The 20,719-nt window shown below is 39.8% G+C and overlaps 1 protein-coding gene across 3 annotated transcripts in view; it reads right to left on the reverse strand.

Annotated features, from left to right (window-relative positions):
• casz1 (castor zinc finger 1) overlaps positions 1-20,719 on the reverse strand; it is a 166,700-nt gene that overhangs the window by 89,741 nt on the left and 56,240 nt on the right. For 2 of the 3 annotated variants that reach the window (XM_071475904.1, XM_071475903.1), the window contains one exon: positions 3,565-3,612. The gene's annotated coding sequence lies outside the window, so the exon portion shown is untranslated. Of the gene's footprint in view, positions 1-3,564; positions 3,613-13,284; positions 13,380-20,719 lie in introns of all 3 variants that reach the window. The other variant, XM_071475905.1, reaches the window with a different exon arrangement.

The following is a 20,719-nucleotide window of genomic DNA, read 5'->3' on the forward strand; positions in this document are numbered from 1 at the left end:
CTCTATTCCCATGTGCATTGTTGCACGGGCTGAATATTAACAGCATGACAATTGTGTATGGGAGAGATATCTTTTGTTATTTAGATAGATGTTACAATGCTATACAACACAAAAGAGTCTCATCATTGCAGATAAATGGATAAAGTTGGATGGCGGTATTGAGCTCTACAACCATTGTAATAATCCATATTACCTTTTCAGGCTCAGTCTGTCAAAATGGTGATGTATTAATCACATTTCAGCAATCCTCCGTGGCTAATGATAATGTTATGAGAGTCTGGGTGGCAATATTTCGCTAACGTCTGCAACGCCTATTTTCTGCTGATAAGTTGTGCAAGGAGAAAAGCCTAAAACCTTGTAATCCACTTAGGTAAGGCAGTAGACTTACCTACTTCTGCAAACACACAACCTTATAAATCTACTGCACCTTCACATTCTTAAAGACTGCAGAGCTTGAAAAAATACAACAGATCCTTAATCCCACTTTGTACAAAACGAAGACATGTTTCACATTTCAAGCCATTGCACAAGTCAAAGAACTGTGCATGCACAGGCCTAACAGATACTCTGTATCTGTCCTAAAGTCTCATTCACACTTGTAACAGCGAAAAGCCTCAAACTACAGGACCTCAATACACCCTCCAAAGTAATACAATTTATAACACATCTTCAGCAAGTAAGCTATTTGACATTTTGTTCTTGAGTGGAGAGTAAATTAGAAAAAAACCAGCAAAGACAGGATTAGACTTAAAACATTGATTTTCTGCCAAGCTCTCTGAACTACAGCCTTTTTATATTCTACATTTCCCAACGTCCATTCAACTCTACTATGAACAAATAAAGAGGTATGTGGACAACAAGCACAAAAGCTGGGGTTAGGCGGTAACCAGGGCTTTATGTTTTGACCATAAGAATTCCACTTTTTTCAGGGCCACAACTGCTGTAATTTGACCTACATCACATTTTTCTGTTTGGGCATTTTCGGGTCCAGCAGCCACGTCACAGAAACAATGGACCAAAATGGGCTTTGAAGTCAGCCCTGAATAAAAATGGAGGGGCTGACACATGAAATGCCCTCACAGCTGGGCTGCCCCCAGTCAAAAGAAAAACAAATACTTTGAATGAGAGGGGGACACGCCGCTCCTGTCTGAGCTTCCTAAGGCCCTGAGCCACCACCGGGAGGTGGGCTTTCACGATATGCCCGTAATGATGGATGGATTGGGAGGAAAGTCTATTCACATGGAGATGTTACATCATAAATATTTACACAGGGCTGCCGTTTCCATGTAGCCTTTGCTTGTTTTGACACACTGGAAAAATTTAAAAGGAGTAAAAGTATACGAGAGAGAAAAGTGCGGAAAATGAGGAGGCAGCTTCTCATTTTTGTTATTATACTATACTGAGTGATACAATAACACTAAATTGAGTTTCATGAGTTGTTGCTCTTTTTTCTCAGTGAGACAAATTATCTTTCCTAGGGCGAACTACGGGCTTTATTTACCTTTACCCATGACTGAGCCAACTCCTGTTTATTAGAGAATTATTGCCCTCCTACACACAAACCCTGAAAAACCAACAAAACACTAAACAAAGTGAGCCTGAATTTCAATTATCAATCATTATCAAACCAATTTCCTTGTTTCCATGAAGAACTACAAGTAGAAAAGAACCTTAACGGAGCCCTGAATTACAAAACACATATTATACACTGATTTTTAGCGAAGCATCACTTTACTCAGCAGTCATTCCCAATCTGCCTGATCTTTCACACTTTTACTTCTTCAAAGAGAAATAAAAGGGAGACACCATTCTTGTTGGTAAGCAGCCCTACAAATTTCTGCTCAGTGAGCTCAATTAAAAGCCTTGAAATCCCCTGAGATTGTCCCTGGAACCAATGAAAACAAATTTGGCAGTTTAATTTTCCTCCCACTGTCTAAGAGAGGGACTCCGCTCTAGGAGTGTTCCAGAGCCTAAGTCTGTGGGGGCCAAAAGGAGAGGGGGGATGTCATGCCAGCCCTGTGTTGGAGCCAGCTGGCCTTTATGATTAGCTGCATTAACATATATCAAAAGCCAATTAAACTAACTGTACTCAGTTATGTGGTTGTTATGTGGTTAGACAAGGGAAGACTTAAGTTAGGTTATGCAGACTGCACAACATTTGACTCATAGTTTGCTACATAGGACAAAGCAACCTGCTTAAAGACGTCTGTGTGTATATCCATACACGCAGCTGAAAGCCGAACTTGAATCTGGTCTGTGGGTCTCATCCTCCTGTTGCTTATTGTATCTATGTTGAAATCTGTGCATATTGTCATTATCATGTTGTAGGGAGGTACACTGGGCATGTATCTGGGGCTCTGATTGATGCAAGGAGTGTGTCTTCTTTCTGGTGTGTGAGTGACACCACCAGAAACAAAGGAGTGTGATGTAGCCCTCCGCCTCAATTCACGGCCATGCCACCCCCCAGTGATAGCGAGGGTCTCTGATTTGACATGAGACAGCCCACGGTGTCACTTCTGAATGTTTAGATCCCTCTTGACTAGGAGGCCAGGGGCAAGGGCTGTTGTATGCATCCTCATGACAGACTCCCACATCAGCATTGTGCTCATACCAGCTAACATCATTAGCACAGAAGGTTTCATCTCAGGGAGAGAAAAAAAAGCAACCCAGTTTCTTCAAGTCACAAGTCATTAGTGTCCTCTCGAGAGTCAAATTGTACAGAGGCAGATTTTTTATCAGCAACAAAAGGTTTTATACTCTTGTTAATTTGGTGGATGTCATCTGTACTTAGATGTCTGTGTCTAATGTCTGCTACAGTAATAAATGCCATATTGTGGAAAAATTATATTATTTTGTCAAGATGACAATGTGGGATGTTGTTACAACAACATCTAGACATAAAGCAGGCATAAAAGAAGATTAAGTTAAAATTAACAGAACGTAACCTAGATAACAAGAATACGGCATACATGCAGGCAAAATTATGAGAAATTGGGGTGATAAAATCCACATTTTTATTAGGCTACTGCCAGTGTAAAGCTTTTCATATTCTAGCTGATTATTTTCCAGTGGGTTGGTCTGTGTTCATTCATGTATTTTTGTGTTTCAACTCAACCAGTCAACAGCTGTATATGTCAAGAAACTAATAAAATGGCAGTTTGTATGTGTCAAAAGCACCTTATTGTTCTTGTAGTTTTGAGTTGTTGCAGCCTGGAAGAGTTTCTAATACACAGTGTTAGGGTGTTTTTTGCTGTGTATAGATCCCTCATAGCAAGACAGACAGAGAGAGAGAGACAGAGAGAGAGAGAGAGAGAGAGAAGCACAGAGCGAGAGAGGCCCTCTTTGGAAAACAGATACATCAGTGTGCCTGTATAGTGTACGACATTGCTGTGAGTTAATCAGTTGGAAAATAAAACGGTGGGATTCTAATAAGTCATTTGTCAATTTTTACAACCCCCAGACACATTGATCCATGGGGATTAATGAAGATGCCTGATATTGTTGTAGATATGAACAGGGGAGATGGTGGGGACAGTAATCAGTCATGTTGGGGATTTGTCCTACCTCGTTTTCTCTTCCTGGGGAGTCACTCCGTGCAGGGGCTCACTTCATCTGAGAAGGAGAGCAGAGCAGAAACATTAAAAACCCAGATGCTGATTATTCCGATGCATATGCATGCACATACATGTTCTCCAGAAATCCATGCATTTACCCAACTCATCTAGTCTACAGTGGTTGACATGATGTAACAAGCCTTAGGATGACACCAAAGGAAAATGCATACTTTTGTTCAGTCCCGTCTGTTTGATTTTACAGTATAAAAAAAGCAAAGATACCCTGGCTCCATATCACAGCCGGGGGAAAGAGGCTGGTGATTGAGGTAGGAGACTATAGTTTGTAAAGCCCACTGAAGCATGGTGAGCTGTTGTAGAGTACAGTTACCTATGTCTGTGCATTTTTCAGGAGTTTGCCAGCAATAATTTACTTAGAAGCAGTAATGTTAAACTCAGACTTCAGTGGATTTTTAAATAGCAGCTCAGGTAAGAAGCAGCTACTTCCTATCTGAGGGTGGCTCCACACAGTCTTACAGAATAAAGAATGAAACAAATCACTTTCCTATGAAACCTCAGTTGCAAAACTTACTAGGCAGGAATACAAGGACTGTTCTGGATCAAACTCTGTTAGATAAAGAACATAGCTGACGAGTCACAGTGGGAGAGAAGTGTAGTAGTGCTGCTTCCTTATACTTCATACTGTGCTAAAATTGCATACATAGTATAAAATATAAAGTTGATGATTACAACTATATGCCTCCTTTCTCCTATATGCAGAAAAGTGCAGTGTCTTATATGACATCCATTAACCCAGACAATGTTACATCAGGACAGAAACTGACTTTGGCAGAACCAGTTGAGTCACTCTTAAATCCTCTCAAAAGTTTCCTAACCTTGAGAGCCCATGCATCCCCGAAAAAGTAATAATAATTCTAACCTGATCTTCCTACTTATTTTATATCTCCCCTCAGCAACCTAACTTCTTCTCGGCAACAGTGCAGTTATTAATTCATGAGGCACTAATTAGTTCTTTGTTTAATTTTGTGTTAAACAGACTGACCGGAATGATAACGACTCGCGCTGTAGCGCTTCGGTCCCATGCCACTCCTGTTTGCTACAACAAGGGAGCATCGTGCGACTAGCATGATGAACCCAATTCCCTTCTAAGTTGCACTTCATTAAGTCAAAATGTGACAAGGAGCTTAGAGGAAGAACTGGCAGATCTGATCATACATAACAATGCAGGCCCAGTAAGTTTGAGGGGAGGTGTGGGGGTGCTGGTGCGGGAGGTGGTGTGGGGGGTGGGGGGTAGTGGATTCCAGCATGCATGTTGATAATTTTCTATTTTTAACCCTTGGGGGCCGTCTTTCATTTTCCTTTAATTGTTTTTGTTCAGAGCTGCAGTGTCCTCTTTTTAAATTGCAGCTCCTATCAACTCCCCTGATCAACCCCCTGTGCAACATTGCAGGCAGACAAGTAAACAACAGGGTTGCCCTTTTCCATGATGTAGTGCAGATGCTACAGTAAAATGGGTGACACTTTCCCACTGCACACAGATGTATATATGTGTGCACACCTATTCAGAAGGAATAGTTCCATGACATGTCAGAAGTGATGATGACAAACAAAAAGAACTTGAAAATAACTTTTTTGGCCTTGTAAGTTGAAAAACCTGCTAAGTGAAAACAAAGGTAGCAGACAAATGCTCGTTCATAGCATAACAATGCATCAAGGTGGTTTCATCCTCCCATATTTTACATACCGTCTTCACAATGTTTTTGTTGAGTATCTATTTGAAAAATGTATTTCATGAGCCTTTCAGTTATTTCTATATCTACCAAGCTGATGGTTAGTTTTATAGAGGCATATAATTACTTGTACACAAGTACTGTCAGTACTGTCTTCGTAACCCCTAACTTATATACTCCAGTGTGACATGACAGCATATACTGTCACTTGATATAATGTCTGAATTTCAAGAGAAGCCCTGCACACAGTAGGTAAACCCCTCAATAAACTACAATCACTGACTGTGTACATGTGGCAGATAGCACTTTCCTTCGCAAACTGGGGTATTTTTTTTCCGCAGCAATTCATCAGCTGACAAGCTCCGCTAAGATGTTTAGCCTCTCCAAGTAGCTTCCCACTGGCTGAAGATATGATAAAATCAAAAAGCAGACAAGTAATTACACTGTATAATAGGCAAGATTGGCATTTTCAAAATCATTTTCATGTGGATGGAAATGACATTGCATAGACTATTCTGTATTCACTGGTGCAGATAAATAAACAAGGCATGGAGAAGAAGGGGGGCATACAGAACGCACAGTACAATGGCAAGCAGGTCAGTAATTAGAAACTCTGTTTGCACAGTAATAATTTTAATATATTCATCAGGAAACAGAGCATGCCTAGCATGATAAAATCCCATCAAGGAACATATCCTGACTGCCTTAACCTTTTAAACAGACTGCCAGCACATTGTTGAGAACCTCAAAGAACTAAATAAATAAATAAATAAATGAATGCAGAAGTTAAAATAACATGCAGCTACACCTATCCCTGTATTTTGAAATTTCAATATTACCAGCCGCCATAGAATAACAGGGATATGCAACCCTTTCCTTTACACAATACTTACATTTTTAAATATTGATCATCCCCTGCAGCTAAATGTGCTTTGGAGCTTTTGACCTCTTTATCCAAGTGTGAACGACTAAAGCCCTCCACCACTGAAACACGTTCAGCTCTGACTGCATGAGTGTAAGGAGCAACACATGTGTGTAACCTTGCTTGTTATTGAAGGTGGCAGTGATGATGCTATGGAAATTATTGCAAATTGCTTAAAGGACTCCTGACACGCAAAAACCTTGACCTCATGATGCCACTTCCCAAAGACAGAGGAATACGTAATTGTTAGAGGAATTTAAGGTGGAGCACAAAGGTAATAAACAATAAACAACAGCTTTACATAAGTGAAAATACCACAAAGCCATTTATGTGTGAAAAACATGGCTGCATGCATGCATGCACATTTTAATGCCACAAACAGGGTTAATGTGAATCAGACCTGCAGCAGACCCACAGTAAAGTTCTTTTAGATTAAAAGTTAGTAAACAAGTTAAGCTGATACACCACTCTCAATTATTACAAATTTAAATAACAGGAACACACAAACAGGAGTTCAACTGAAGAGAACAGTTTAAAATAATAACCCTCTTTGCTGTAATGACTGCCAGTCTATTGTCTAAGTTTCCTGGTTTCATTTCCCACACATAAACTCAGAAACTTACAAGTTTACGTGACCTCATTCAACATGAAACAACCTCTAATTACATGAAGTGGAAGCCGCAACAAGAATACACTTCTCACTGAAAAGGTCTGTACTTTGTGTCTTCTAGTCTGTGTTTCATTCTGACGTTTTGAACACACTGCAGAGTGAGAAACTGACCATTTACTCATGCATATTTGACAGCACCTAGTAGGCCCCTTTTTGTGCTGTCACTTCTGGCTCCTATTCTCTTTTTCCCCTAGGAGAGGACAGAGTCGGGGGCTTGAGGGCAGCTACCTCCACAGTCCCGCTGTCCCCTCCTCGCCTAATTTTTGTTGTCCAGCCCTTTGAAACCTCAATCTCATGAGGAACTAAAGAATGGTGATCCATGTGCAACAAGTGCCGGTGCCATGGAAACCCCCGTTTTCCCCCCAAAATATTCCTTTTTATCCCTTTTGAAGACCTGTCACTGGGCTGAGCAGGCATCACACGACCCCAGGCCCAGCCATGACAAAGCCTATATTCTGCCTGCTTCTTGATTGATTAAAAAAGACTTTTTAGTAAAACCATGTTAAAGGACACAAAAAGTGACACATAGAAGAAAGGGCCCTTGGGGATGGCCCAATCAGACGGGTTCCCTGGTAATATCTCACAGAAAAAGGAACAATATCATAATCACCACAAAAGAAGGGTCAGGCCAAGCATGAAACTTGACAACAATGGTGATTATAATAATGAAAGAAAAGTTTTTTTTACATTAAATTACAAATAGCATAACTGTATTTACATTAATTCTATTTACATGAAGTGTGTGATTTTCAACGATCCCTAAACTGCAGCTTTTATTGAGACATATCATCACTGTAAAACCTCTGTATTCACACAACTGAAAACATCTGCGTTGTGCCTCTGGACATTTTATCGCCATTAAAAACTGTGTGAACCTGAACACACTAACTTCCTGTTTGATTAACGACACTCTGCCCAGCCGCTACAAACGGCGGCATATTATCTCACTATATTCACACTATAGCATAATACTGGATTATTACAATGCATTAGGTTCCTGCCAGACTTGTGAGAAAAATTATACATGTAGTGTTGTGGTTCATATGTGATATGGGATCAATATTCTATGCATCGGACATTTTACTCCACCAGTTGACCTAAGTGACAGACCATTTAAAACAGAGAGAGTCTGGCTCAGCTGCTCTGCATGGCACCAAAGGGAGACCACATTATTAATTTATCTCAAAAGCACAGGTCGATATGAGAAGCCTATTGCTTACATGTTTTCTTTTTGTTGGCAATTTTTATGTCATACATACTAGCTTTAAATATCTGGCCTCTTTCTGTGTTTTGATACTTGGAATGGGGGTGTCAAAGAGGATGGAGATAAACTGTGTTATGTGAAAAGTGTTGTTGTATCGAGGTATAGGTTTGACTGCAGTAAAACAGAGAGACTTTCTCAAGCATTAAGGAATGAACGCCGCTTCTGTCTCTTTGTTTCTGTCTAGAGATGTGGAGGAGATATTTACCAAGACGATAGGGAAGGATGGGGAGGGGTTGGGGTTGGGGATGGCAAGGGTGGGGGGGGGGAGGAAAGGCATTAGAAGCGTCCACACATGAGCAATTAGTATTCCAGATCCTGATGGTTCTAAACACAAAAAGGCCTCACCAAATCCCCACGGCGGAGGTGTCAGACGGAAAATGACGAAAATCTGCTCCTTGACAGGGAGTCATTTATATTTTAGCTTCGTTCCATTATCTTAACGAATCCATCATCAGCCAATGCAATATTAACAGCAGAAAATCAACTCATTAGATCCAGGGGGATTTAATCAAGATTGCAATCATGTATGGGGTTCCTGGAGAGTTGGCTTCTTCTTTTTTTTTTCTTTTTGGTCCTTTCCACGTAATTGCCGCATCTCAGATCTTAATAAATTATTCTCGATCTGAGATTGATGCCTTTTTTTCCTTGCCTCTCACGCCATGCACTCACTGTCTCCAACTATAATATTTACCATAAACATTATTATGTCATGGGCACACAGTTTAAAATGGCCTTTAGCTAACTCGCAGAAGTAATTGGCTTCTCCATTTCTCTCTCGTTTCCTTGCTAATTGCCCACTGATATTGCTAACAGTTCACTCAGAAAGAAAGAAAAGGCCTCTTTTCCACAAGCTGGGACGGGTTGCTAGGATTTTTCAACCTTTATATGTGGATGTAGAAAGAATTTCCTGTGTTTGATATTGCTTAACAAGACATGCAAGCAGATGAAAGAACATTCCACTTTTGATATGTAAAACTTTATGTGAAACCCCGGCATCAGAGAGAAAATAGAGAGAGCTCATATTTCAGGTAGAGATATTTTAGTCTTGTTTCTCAGAAAAACGCTTAGGAGAAAAAGAGCTGCTCCGGGGAGATAACTGTGACAGATAACATAACTCTTCAAATCTAAGTCAAGTCCAAATGTTTTATCAGGCAAGAGAACAAAGACTCTGTAACTGTGTACATTTACTTATACCTGCATTATGGCAGACGCTTAACATTTATTACTGACACTTAATTTGCTTTAACAGAATATAACTAATCTTAACAAATGTATATAAAAACAAGACCTTGCACTTCATGACCACATCATTGTTTCCAAGAAAAACATGTTACATTGCATCAACTAATCCAGTGAAAGGTGACATAAGGTAGCTCCACATAACACTGCTTCTGATACAACTTTGTATCACTGACACGGACAGTGAACACAACCTTTGTAAACAAAACCAACTGTCTCCAAGTGTGAAGGATACCAAAACTAAAAATATCATATGACAGGGCTGAGGGGGAAAAAAAGTCATCAGCTTGCACACTGCTCCTCAATATGTACATACCCGAATCATACATTTTAGATTGTAAGAAACCAAAACCTCATGTATATCATATATTTCAATAGTATTTCATTACATATCCTGTAATTTATTCTTCATGCTAAACATCATAACCTGTTACTGTACAATAGAGATAAACAGGGACTAGCTACTGCCCATCTATAATGGACCAAACCCTCCTTAAACCAGGTAAACACTTCTATTCAAACAGACAACCATCCAGTTAATAAAGTTTAAATAAATCACAAATCTATAAGTCTTGTTAGTTTTCTCAAATGAAATGGTTTCGAAATCAGTGTTTGTGAACGTGAACAACTTGCCCTGAAAACCAGAAAACCAACACTCTTATCATATCATCTCAGCAAACAGCTCGGAGCTGCTTCACTATCGGTCAATAAGAAGCTCATTTTCCCATCAGTAACACTCACTCGCACCCAGTGTACTTTGTGAGAAACCCTTACAACATGTGATGTGATATGGCTGTGAAGTGATATTTACTGGTGCCTTCTTTCCATGAATTTATTAATGGGGCAAGAGAAATGTTGTCAAAACTAAAAAAAGAATCAACAACTGGCTTGCGTATAATATAAATATAAAAGGCAACATAATCATTGCCAATTGTGTGGAAATTGTTTAGTTGTTTTGTGTGCAGCTCTTTTTAATGAACAAAGTATGCTCACCATTGTCTGCACCTGTCTCTAATTCGTGTGGCAACAGGGCTTCTTCCCCTCACAGACAGGATTAACTCCTAACATGTTCAACATGATCCAAAAGTGTAAAAACTGTCAAAGAGACCTTTAATCTGCCTATGGAACAAAGCCTTTTGTACAAGGACTAACCTGACCTTGTCACTGTGAGTTTAACTTGCTGCCTGTTAGGCAATATAAAGCCCTCGCCAGCCCTTCCCCTCCACTCCCTCCCTTTAAGTCTTCTTCCTTCCCTCACTGCCTTGTTGTCTCACTCCCTCTCCCTACACATAGATTTGGGGGTGTGTAGCTAGAGCACCAAATGCTGCGTTAATCCCTGTTTCTCTGAGATGGCCAATCGTAAATCCGAGTCCTCTGTACACCAATCTCAGACTTTTTTATCTTGATTTATTAGATTACGAGTCCCGGGTCCCTGAGCCCATGCCACACATACTAATCCTAATCGGAATAGACAAGTATTAGCCCAGTTCAAGGGGAGCTAAACAGCAGCAGTGGCCAACTTTCAGTAAGAGGGAAACTACAAGCTTATAGGCTTGATGGGGCTTTTTATCCGTTTTCCTTTTTTCTCCACTTACATTAGTAGAATGAGTGTGTAATTAAATACATAAATCCTGACACACAAACCCTCAAAAGGCCTAAAACCACTGAACCCCGTCCAGTTTGGCTTTCTTTTCCCAGCACAATGAAGTTACTGAGCCAAGCCCAATCATTTGTATTTTTCTCAGATTTTTAACAGTGAGCAAGGCAAACATGAAAGTCCCATTGAAAACAACTGCAAGAATTAATTTTACATCTCAGTGAATTCAAGGCAGTGTTGTCAAATTATAAGCAACAGGGCTATGTAACTAATTTCCCTTGGTCCAGAGACTGTTAAAAAAAAAGTAATAAATCACTTTTCATGTGTGATAATAAATCGCATATAATTAGTAAGGCCTCTCCACTCTGTTTGCCATCTGTGGGCAAACAGAGGCCACTGAAACATCAGAACCCGTCACATTATTGTTGCCAACCTTAAACTGAAATGAAAAGGACAGTCTCAATCATACTGTATATTGCTGGTCTCACACTGTTTTCAACCAATCCTGCCAATGTGAACTGGGTTGGGCTGGATGGAGTCCATGTGACACATGAGGCCAGGGCTGGGGAACATTAAGAAGTGTCTGCTTGTTCACTAATGCTGGTGGCAGCTGTTAGTCTGCCAAAAACTGCAGCAGCAGCAGCAAGGATATCCTGAAATACTATTGAAAACCGCTAAACCTCCTCCTCGCTGATGTAAAGCTATACAGCTGCTCGGCGCCAGCACAATCACTGATCAATCTGGGAAAGTTAAAAATGGTGCCAGGTTTGTGGACTAAATCTGCTGCTTTTCATCTTAGAGGTCAAAGCATCTCGAGAGGGACGTTAAAGTTTAACAACAGAGTATTTTTGCTGTATTTGAGAAAGTTGGTACAGCAGCCACAACAGATGCAGCATATGCTTGTGCATTTATGTCTATGTACTGTAAATGTGTGTGTGTGTGTGTGTGTGTGTGTGTGTGTGTGTGTGTGCATCTCTGGTCATGTGTTTCTGCCCCTGCTATGTAGATTTTCGTGGCATCACCACAGCACAGAGGCTGCCCCTGCCCACTGCCCTCGGGGGTGACAGGGGAGCTAAGGGAGATGTGACAGCCATGTCTGCTCCCTGTATGTGTTTGTTTGCCCCTGAAAATGAGACACCGGTTTCACTCCAGCCCCCTGGGCATGTTTAGCTTTGCCTCCACCACATCGCCTTCATCTGATACAAAGTGGAAGTCCACTCGATGATAATATATATCTCCGCTGGTGGGGTGAAAGTGGATACATATACACATCAAGAGCATGAAAAAAGTCAATTGATTAAACCCTATACTTTTCAGTTCCAAACATTCACTGAAGATTGGACAGATTGAAGAATGATTTTTCTTACATTGGTTGCTTGCTACTACAAATCATAATACAATAAGTGGTGTCAAAAAAAACACAGCATACTTTGTGGTAATGTCACCATAAACTGGCCAATATAGCGTGCAAGGTGTTATGTGATAGAAAAAAAAAAAAAAAACTATGATCCAGTGCTTTTGTATGCCAAATAAAAGTGAGGAATGGATTTCCTTTGCTCTTGTGTTTTGTCCTTAGACCTAAGTGTCACCAAGTGTACTTTGCAAGGAATATTCATTTCCTTAGGAAGGCCTCGTCAGCCTTGTGACCCAATCCATATCCATTCTGTCCTGTCTGCCCTCCCTACTCTGTGCCTCTTTTCTGTAAGTGGCAGATATTTCACCTGCCTATCAGTTTCCCTTTAAACGTGCTGGTATATGCAGGAAAGGCGCCCATATAGGGTCACTGACTGTCCTCTACAAAGCCCTTTTTGAAGCTACTATCTTGCTGCCTCTACCTCCCCCCTTCTTCTATCACTCAAATTACAGTGTGTAGAGGTCGCGAGTAGAAATGGGTTCAACAGGGCTGATTAACTTTGATCTACTTTTACGTATTATTGGGATGGAAAAAGCACAAGTCTTGGGAGGCTCATGACTTCATAAATTTAAGCCTCCTTAATTTATATTTACAGCATGTAAATAGTAGCCTTCTTTCATTTTTCTTTAGTGCCTGGAAAAGAGCCTGGAAGATGTTCAGCAATGTAGCGCATGCTCGACTAGAGAACAAACGGCATTTGCAAGAGAACGTTTGTGTATGCAGCCCACAGCAAAATCCAGTTTACTACCAAATAATGGGAATCAGATCATTTCCATGCAGAAATGTGCAGCAGGAAGGAAAGCAGCTGCTTCAATGTGAAGAAGGTAGGAGGAGGTTAAAAGGAGTCAATGGAGGCTAAAGAGACAGCAGGTCTACCGATGACAGAAAGAGTAGCCAGGGACTGCAGTTCAGGACTTCTGGAAACCACATCAAACACACTGTGGAGCGCTGCCAAGATGAACACACACCAACTGTTGCAAAAAAGGAGAGGTCGGAGAGGAAGAGAGGGAGGGGGAACAAACGGAAAAGGAGAACGTTTAGCAACAAAATAGAAATGTATGTTAGAGGATCAGAGGAAAATAAAGATAAGAGACTCGGGGGGGATTTTGGCTTTTTGACAGAGAATAAGAGAAAAGACAAGAGAAATGGGAGAAATGGTGTTGCTCTGTGTTTACAGGAAAAAAAGGAAAAAATAATCCATTCATCAATATTATCAGAGACACTGTCATTAATATTTTCTGAAAACTGTAAGCAAGTTGTGAAAGTATTGTCTCTCAGTTTTCCTCATCTATTTAATTTTCCAGAGTTTCCAAGAATAAATTTGACAACTCCCTCAGAACAGGTATGAACATGCTGCTTTAAGTAAAAGAGGGGTATGGGCAGACAGCTTATAGGGGTGTAATTAAAGTTTGTAACGTGACACGCCACAAAAGGGATGACATACATCATGGGGTTAAATATGTTCATGATTTCAGCTGCTCTGCTGTGTCTGGCTTTAACATTCAAAACGATCTTTTCCCATTTGCATCTAAAAAAAGTAGCAAATACAGTGTTTCAGGCTGAATCACACTGAGACTGACTGACAAGACAAGATGGACTCTGAAGAATATTAACCATAAACAAGTGTGTGAGCTGGGATTACTGTACAAAGTAGATCTTTTGCTTAACTACCATAAAATGTATTTCCTTTGTCATTTGTGATAGTAAACTGTTTGAAGATTTTGCCCTGAGAATCAGATAAAAGACGCTTCAACAAATACAATCAGCAAATTAATGCAGAAGAAAATGACTGTTACTTTTAAGTGCATTAGCAAATGTGGTAACATCAGCTACTGCTTCTGTGCTGTCTGTGTGCTGGTTTCTGAACAAACAGCAATTCAGTATGAGTCCTCTGTCTGTTTTGGCTGAGGCTCCTAGGTATTTCTGCCAAATCACACCCAGGAACAAATAGAATAATGACACAGAAAGCAAAACAAAGAATTACCCAGGTTACAATGCAATGGTCTCGTTTTTTTTTGACAGAGTGCTATTAAAGCTAATTTGAGACTGATACACTGAGGTACTGTGAATATTCCGCATGAAGGAGCTTTAATGCGCTTCTTTAAAGAAAGGAACTTAAAACGTTCTTTAAAAAGAATCAGTCAGAATCAGGCAGTGTGTCCAGAAACCTGGCCCCACAGACTGGAGTCGGGCCTCATTCTCAGGCCTATCAGGAACGAGCCACTTGTTCAGGGGACCACCTGACTAATACCCACTATAATGTCACTTCTATATTTGTATCCTGCTAATCTGCTCTCGGGCTCCAATCTTTTCCACTTTCTTGCAAATTTATCACTAGACTGAAAGACCGGTGCCAGATCCTAAGTGCCTCACCCTTTTAAATTAAATAGTGGCATTTGTGATAAAGCCACTAAATTCCTTATCTAACTGCCCCCGAAGAGTCTTTCAAGGCAAAGTGTCACTTTTCCTAAACTGGAGCACTTGTGACGCCATGCACTCCACCCTATCCGACTGCCACACAAACACATATATGCAGGCATGCACACACCCACAGACCGTCAGTTTTCTTGTCCTTTTCAAGGACAGAATCAGGTCAAAAATAGAACAAAACACAAGTGAGGCATGCTGTGTAACAGAGAGCCACTTTTTTATCAAGTGGATCCAGAAATAGACAGCTACTGTGGTTTTTCAAACACAATTTAAATCTAGTTAAGCTGCTGAACTAATTTCTCTTATTTTCAACTAATTTTATTCTCTGTAGCTAGACTGTGGTATGAGCAGGGAGCTATTTCAAACCATAATATCCTAATATATGAGAGACTTACAGAGGAAAAATTTCAATACTGTGCTTCACTATCAATTACATAAGAACTTATTCAATTACTCAGACAGGTGATGTGCTTCAATAAGCCTGAGGCAGTGATATAAGATGTCTCTGTGTGTGCCTAGTAAACTCTAAGTTCCACATAATTCTACCTGAACTAATACAACTAAACCCAGTGTATGTGTCAGTCTGCAAAACCTTTTTTAATTGTCAAAGTAAAGCACTTGGCCAACAGCTCTGTCTTAGGTTAAGTTGTCCTGTGCCTGGACTCAAAGGAACACTGGCTTGTCAATAAATTTTTTGTTCACTTCCTTCCCATTGTGGATTCGTGACCTAATAAGGCACTGTCTGAATTCTGGAGTTATTTTGAGTTTGTGTGATAATGCTCACTCTAACTTTGTCCCTCTTTAGAGATTCTAACAGGAGGCAAGCAAGGAACATTCATGGCAGTTTGATTAGATAAAAGCAAGGGGTTCAGGACTGTGATCTACTACTACTACCACTACTTAAATAATAATAATGTTATGGTATGAAATGTATACATACAATTCACCCTGTGCTTATGTGCAAATACAAGGCAAAAATGATAGTGCAGTTAGTGTAAGACATATTTAACAAAAAAAATCAATACATGTGTTTCATCCTTTATTAGCACATACTATACAAGTGTAAGCAAAACAATTCCATCAAACACATGCTGGAAAAAAATATTACTGCTTTTGTTCTCATGCATTCATGTATTTTGGCCTTTTCTTCAGTTTCTAATCTGTTTTTGATATGGGGAGATGTGACTTCCTACCCCAGCCTGTTCCATTGTTTTCCTGCATTTTTGGAGGAATGAGGTTAAAACAAACTGTTCCTATGCAGAAGGTCAAACAACATTGTTATGAAACTAAGAAAATGAGACTAAAGGTAACAGCATGAGACCATTAGGGCATTCCTGTTCCCGAGTCAGGCCCTGTAAACACCATTCTGTTGATCTATAATTAAGTGGGAAACTCTTCACTTTGGCACTGCGGGCTCCTTGCAGTGACACTTCCTCTTAATATCAATCTCTTGTGTTTATTTATCAGTTTTCAAATTTGTACGCTGAAGGACTCCTTGATTATTTAGACAAGACACAGGAGTATTTCCCAGGCCAACAGAGTGAAATCGCTAATGCAGGGATCCAAGCAGGCAACTCGCTTAATGCTTGACCCTTGACCTCTCCTGGGTAATAATGCCTCCATATCTATCCTCACACACGTAGCAGCAGAGAACAATCACATATTCAGATGCTTGGAGAGGTTTCACAAAGCTGCGTGAAACACTGTCGAATAACTAAGGTGTGCCAGATAAAAAGTTTCTATGTCTAATGACCCTTTTGTCATGAATTCTTTTAAAGGTGATCCAACATGGCAGCTTCATCAAGAATATTTGATTTATGACATGAAAATCTGAATATGATGAAACAAACATGAATTGAGTTTGTTTTTTGTTTTTTTTAAGTTTTTAAAAATCTCACATTTCCCATGTCCCTGTCCCTGACCTTTGTAAAATGTTTTGCCCTCCCCCAGAGCTCCAGGAAACCAGCATTTAGCACTTCAAGCAGCACTTCCAGAGATCCAGATTGCCCTCTGGTTAACATCTCTGGCATTCTCCATTTTCTTCACTTTTTTCCACCCATTCACCCCCTCAGCTGTTCTTCGCTTTAGTCATACTCATTTCACACAATTCATAAAATCTGCCACAAAGTCATGAAAGCAGCAACTGCAAGCTGAGAACTGTTTGCAAAAATAAAGGGCTCTCAGAATAGATAAATAAAATCTCTGTTATCCAGCTGCCCTCCCTAAATCACTCCCAACCCCTTCAACAAGTGGTCACAAGCCAGGGCAGAGCAGACTCTTTCAATATCACATGACAACCACAAAAGAGGATTTTTTTTAGATTCCAAAACTGATTGCTTAAGTTTTACAAGTAAAAACTGGGCTGAATCTACATCTTTGAACATAATTACAGTTTGTCCTTGTATCATCCTTCCTGTTGGTGAAGTAACCGCTTACTGGCCTGCACACATTCCTGAGAATAATGATAAAAAAAAAAAAACATTCTCAAAGGGGGGAAGTGGGAGGTTTTGTAAGGCTTATTTTCAGTCAATATTACAGGACTTCAGTTTTTCTGAGAGAGGAAACTGACTGAAAGAGCACGTAAGCACCAAGTCAGACATTCCCCATATTTCACATATCCATCACAGTATGGGGGTTCACATGTGGAAGGAAGTTTCAATAAACCAAGAGGTTAAGCACTGTAAAAATCTGCTTGTTTTCTTTTTTCATGTTTTGTTGAGTGAGACTGAATCCCACAACTACACAGCCTGCCAAAGCGATTAAGTTTTTACTGTGCTGGCACTACTGCCTCAGTTTCTGCAGAGCAGTCCCAAACACTTCATCTCTGAAGGCCCGAACATACACTTGCAGCCACAGTGCACGAGCGAGCATAAGTTGCCAGAGTTACTTAACATGTGCTGCCATGAGCCTGCCAGATTTTCAACCAGCTGCTAATATCAGAGCATTTTAGCTTTTTTGGAGATTGATCAAATAAGATCACAACACCCCCTGCACAGTGTAATGGAGTTACTGTGAGGGGAATTCAAACACCGTTCACATAAGATATGAATTATGGTACAAATGAAGTGATAACATTGTTACACTCTATCAGTCTTTCGACAAAACAAATATGGATAACATTTTCATAAGGAAAGTCAACAAGGCTTCTCAACTGCTTCTTATATGGTTTAAAAAAGCACTTCACAGAAACATTTGTCATCCAAAGGGTATTAAAACAGTTTGCTGTAACATACCTACTCCTGTCCATATAAAGCCAAAATATCCACTTATCCCCTGCTGTTAAGGTGTTTGTGACCAGGCACACAGTATACATACATGTATATTTACAGAAGCCACTGTGAAACCACTGGGTGCATGGTCAGACTCACCGAGACAATAAATCCACAGCCAGCCCAGGGATGGTCTCTGAAATCCCTACAATCAGGCTGCAGATAAATGGTATTTTGTGCTGACTGCATTGTCTCCTGCCTCTATTCTGGTAATCTAATGTGTGCAACATGCTCTTGGTCACCTTGACTTTGGTTGCCATAGTGCTCAACACAAACATATCCCCACCCAGAAATACACCAAATAAGGCTTGGGGGAAAAATCTCATAATCAGACGGCACAGAGGGAGAGGCAGATATAACCTTAAATATATTGTAAACAGGTCAAAGCTATTCCAGTGTGTACATATCCAGTGCTTGCAAGAGGTTACTGGTGACACACACGCACACAGTCTGGCTAATTAGTATACAACAATAATTGTCCTAAGCTCAGCTATTGTTGACTCAAAGAAAATGATAATTGCATGGGCATCAACACAAAATAAATTGAAGTTCTTTAGAATAGAGAGGTCTTTCAGGACAAGTCTGTTTGTACTGAAAATGACCTTTAAACACCTTCCTCTAACACAGAGGAATCAGGCTACAAGAAGGCAGCCGTCCTGTCTAGCTGTCGACCCCGGCAGATGTGAGTTCTGAAGAGTTCAAAAGAATTCTGCACGGGGGCACCTCCATTTACATAATCCTCCAGATATATTCCCCTGCAACCTAATCAAATTATTCACAAGTCTAGCCCCTAACTATGTAGACCCCGCGATACACAGCCTTTCCATTACCAGCCTGTGAGCCTTAATCGTATCGAACCAACCAATGTCACTTTTCCCTTTAGAATGGCCAACAGACACGGCAAACAAAGCATGGTTGTGTCTGACACACAAAGATTTCAGACAAACAACATCTTTCCCCCCTTGTCCACTTTGTTTGGCATTTCTTATTGTCCTGGGATTTTATTTGCTTTTGAAGAACAGAGCACACTCAGAGAAAGAGAATTTTATCACTGGAAGTACACAATCTTAAGACAATAGGACATTATGTTCAAATGATGCTTTCAAGGGAAGTTGGTTGTTGTAGTAATTAGCAGAGCTGAGTTAGAGCTATTGAGAATAACTTTGAAAGACAACTGCAGATGACACAAGGGATTTTGATAATCATGGGGTTGGGTTCCCTCAAGGCCTAATCCGAAAAGAAGATAAACAAAACTGCTGATTCAAATACAAGTATGATTTATGCAATAACAGAATTTCCAAGCTTGAAAATATGGCATGTTTTTCACTTTGTGGTATTGCTGATCAGTAATATATAGAAATTGTGCTATTTTCATACAAATTCCATGTTGCTGTATGTACACATGGCCTATTTCATTCCTTGAATAAAGCTTAATTCATAGTAAGATCATGCAAAACAGCAACTCTACAATCTACCGTGTTGTTAAGTTGTCTGGAGTTGCCTTTACTTTTCTAATCGAAAAGAATTTCACAGATTTTGAAAGTGTCACAATGTACAAATGTACATTAAACACAAATAATACCTTGTAATAACCCATTGATGTCACTACTGCTTTATTTTCTGCCTTAGCATTGTTTAGTCTGAGAAACATCACCCCGCCGTTAATCACTCTGTTGTTGCTTTGTGTTCAATCTGCTGCCAGGGGGTAAAGGGTTAATGGATCAGCCAAAGTTTACATCCCATATGCGGTCAATTTTCAATGACTTCTTTTCCCACATTGAAATAAACTATTTTATGTCTCCAAATATGCAGATCATTTTGCTTAATGAAAGATGCTTGACGTCTCAGATCCAATTAATATGCAAATGCAAGTGAGGATTTATTTGTGACATTCTGTATGGGTGAGAGAAAACAAAAAGGCTTCTTAACAGTAACACTAATTGCTGTGACTGATTGTCACATATCATCATTCACTCTGAATCTTCTAAATACCAAATTCAGATAAAAATTCTCGCATTCACATGGTTAGATGTATTTATTTTTGTGTGTTTATTAGTTTGTTTTGTCGCTGTACAGTGCATCATGTCTTGTTTTGGCAGGATGAGAGCGTATGCTAAACCAGTGTCATCTGCAGTTTATCTAAAAGGTAGATAAATAAAGCCAATACAAAACAAATCTTTTGCAAAAGCTCAATTTAACATAAAGAAAATCAAATCATGGCATATACAAAAGTTTTGAACATGTCTCATCATGTTTTTGGTGCACTTTACTTAACAATGGTACATTAAAATGTGTAAAGACTCATATATATATATATATAAATATATATATATATATATAGATAGATAGATAGATAGATAGATAGATAGATAGATAGATAGATAGATAGATAGATAGATAGATAGATATACATATAGTTCCTTCTTCTGATTACCCATTACGGCTTTTTAAAATAATACTATGAAAAGGCATTACCAGCACAGTTGTAATGCGCACATTAAGTGTCACATATACAGATTTTATGGCTTTCATGCCTCCTATCTCTGTTCTAACTCCTCAAAAAGCCACACTAATGCAATTCATCTTTGACGTGAGAAACCTTCAATCAGTGA

The sequence above is a fragment of the Trachinotus anak genome, unplaced genomic scaffold (assembly GCF_046630095.1).
Source record: "Trachinotus anak isolate AG129_WGS33_773 ecotype Australia unplaced genomic scaffold, CSIRO_AGI_Tana_v1 ptg000004l, whole genome shotgun sequence".
In the NCBI taxonomy this organism is placed as follows: domain Eukaryota; kingdom Metazoa; phylum Chordata; class Actinopteri; order Carangiformes; family Carangidae; genus Trachinotus; species Trachinotus anak.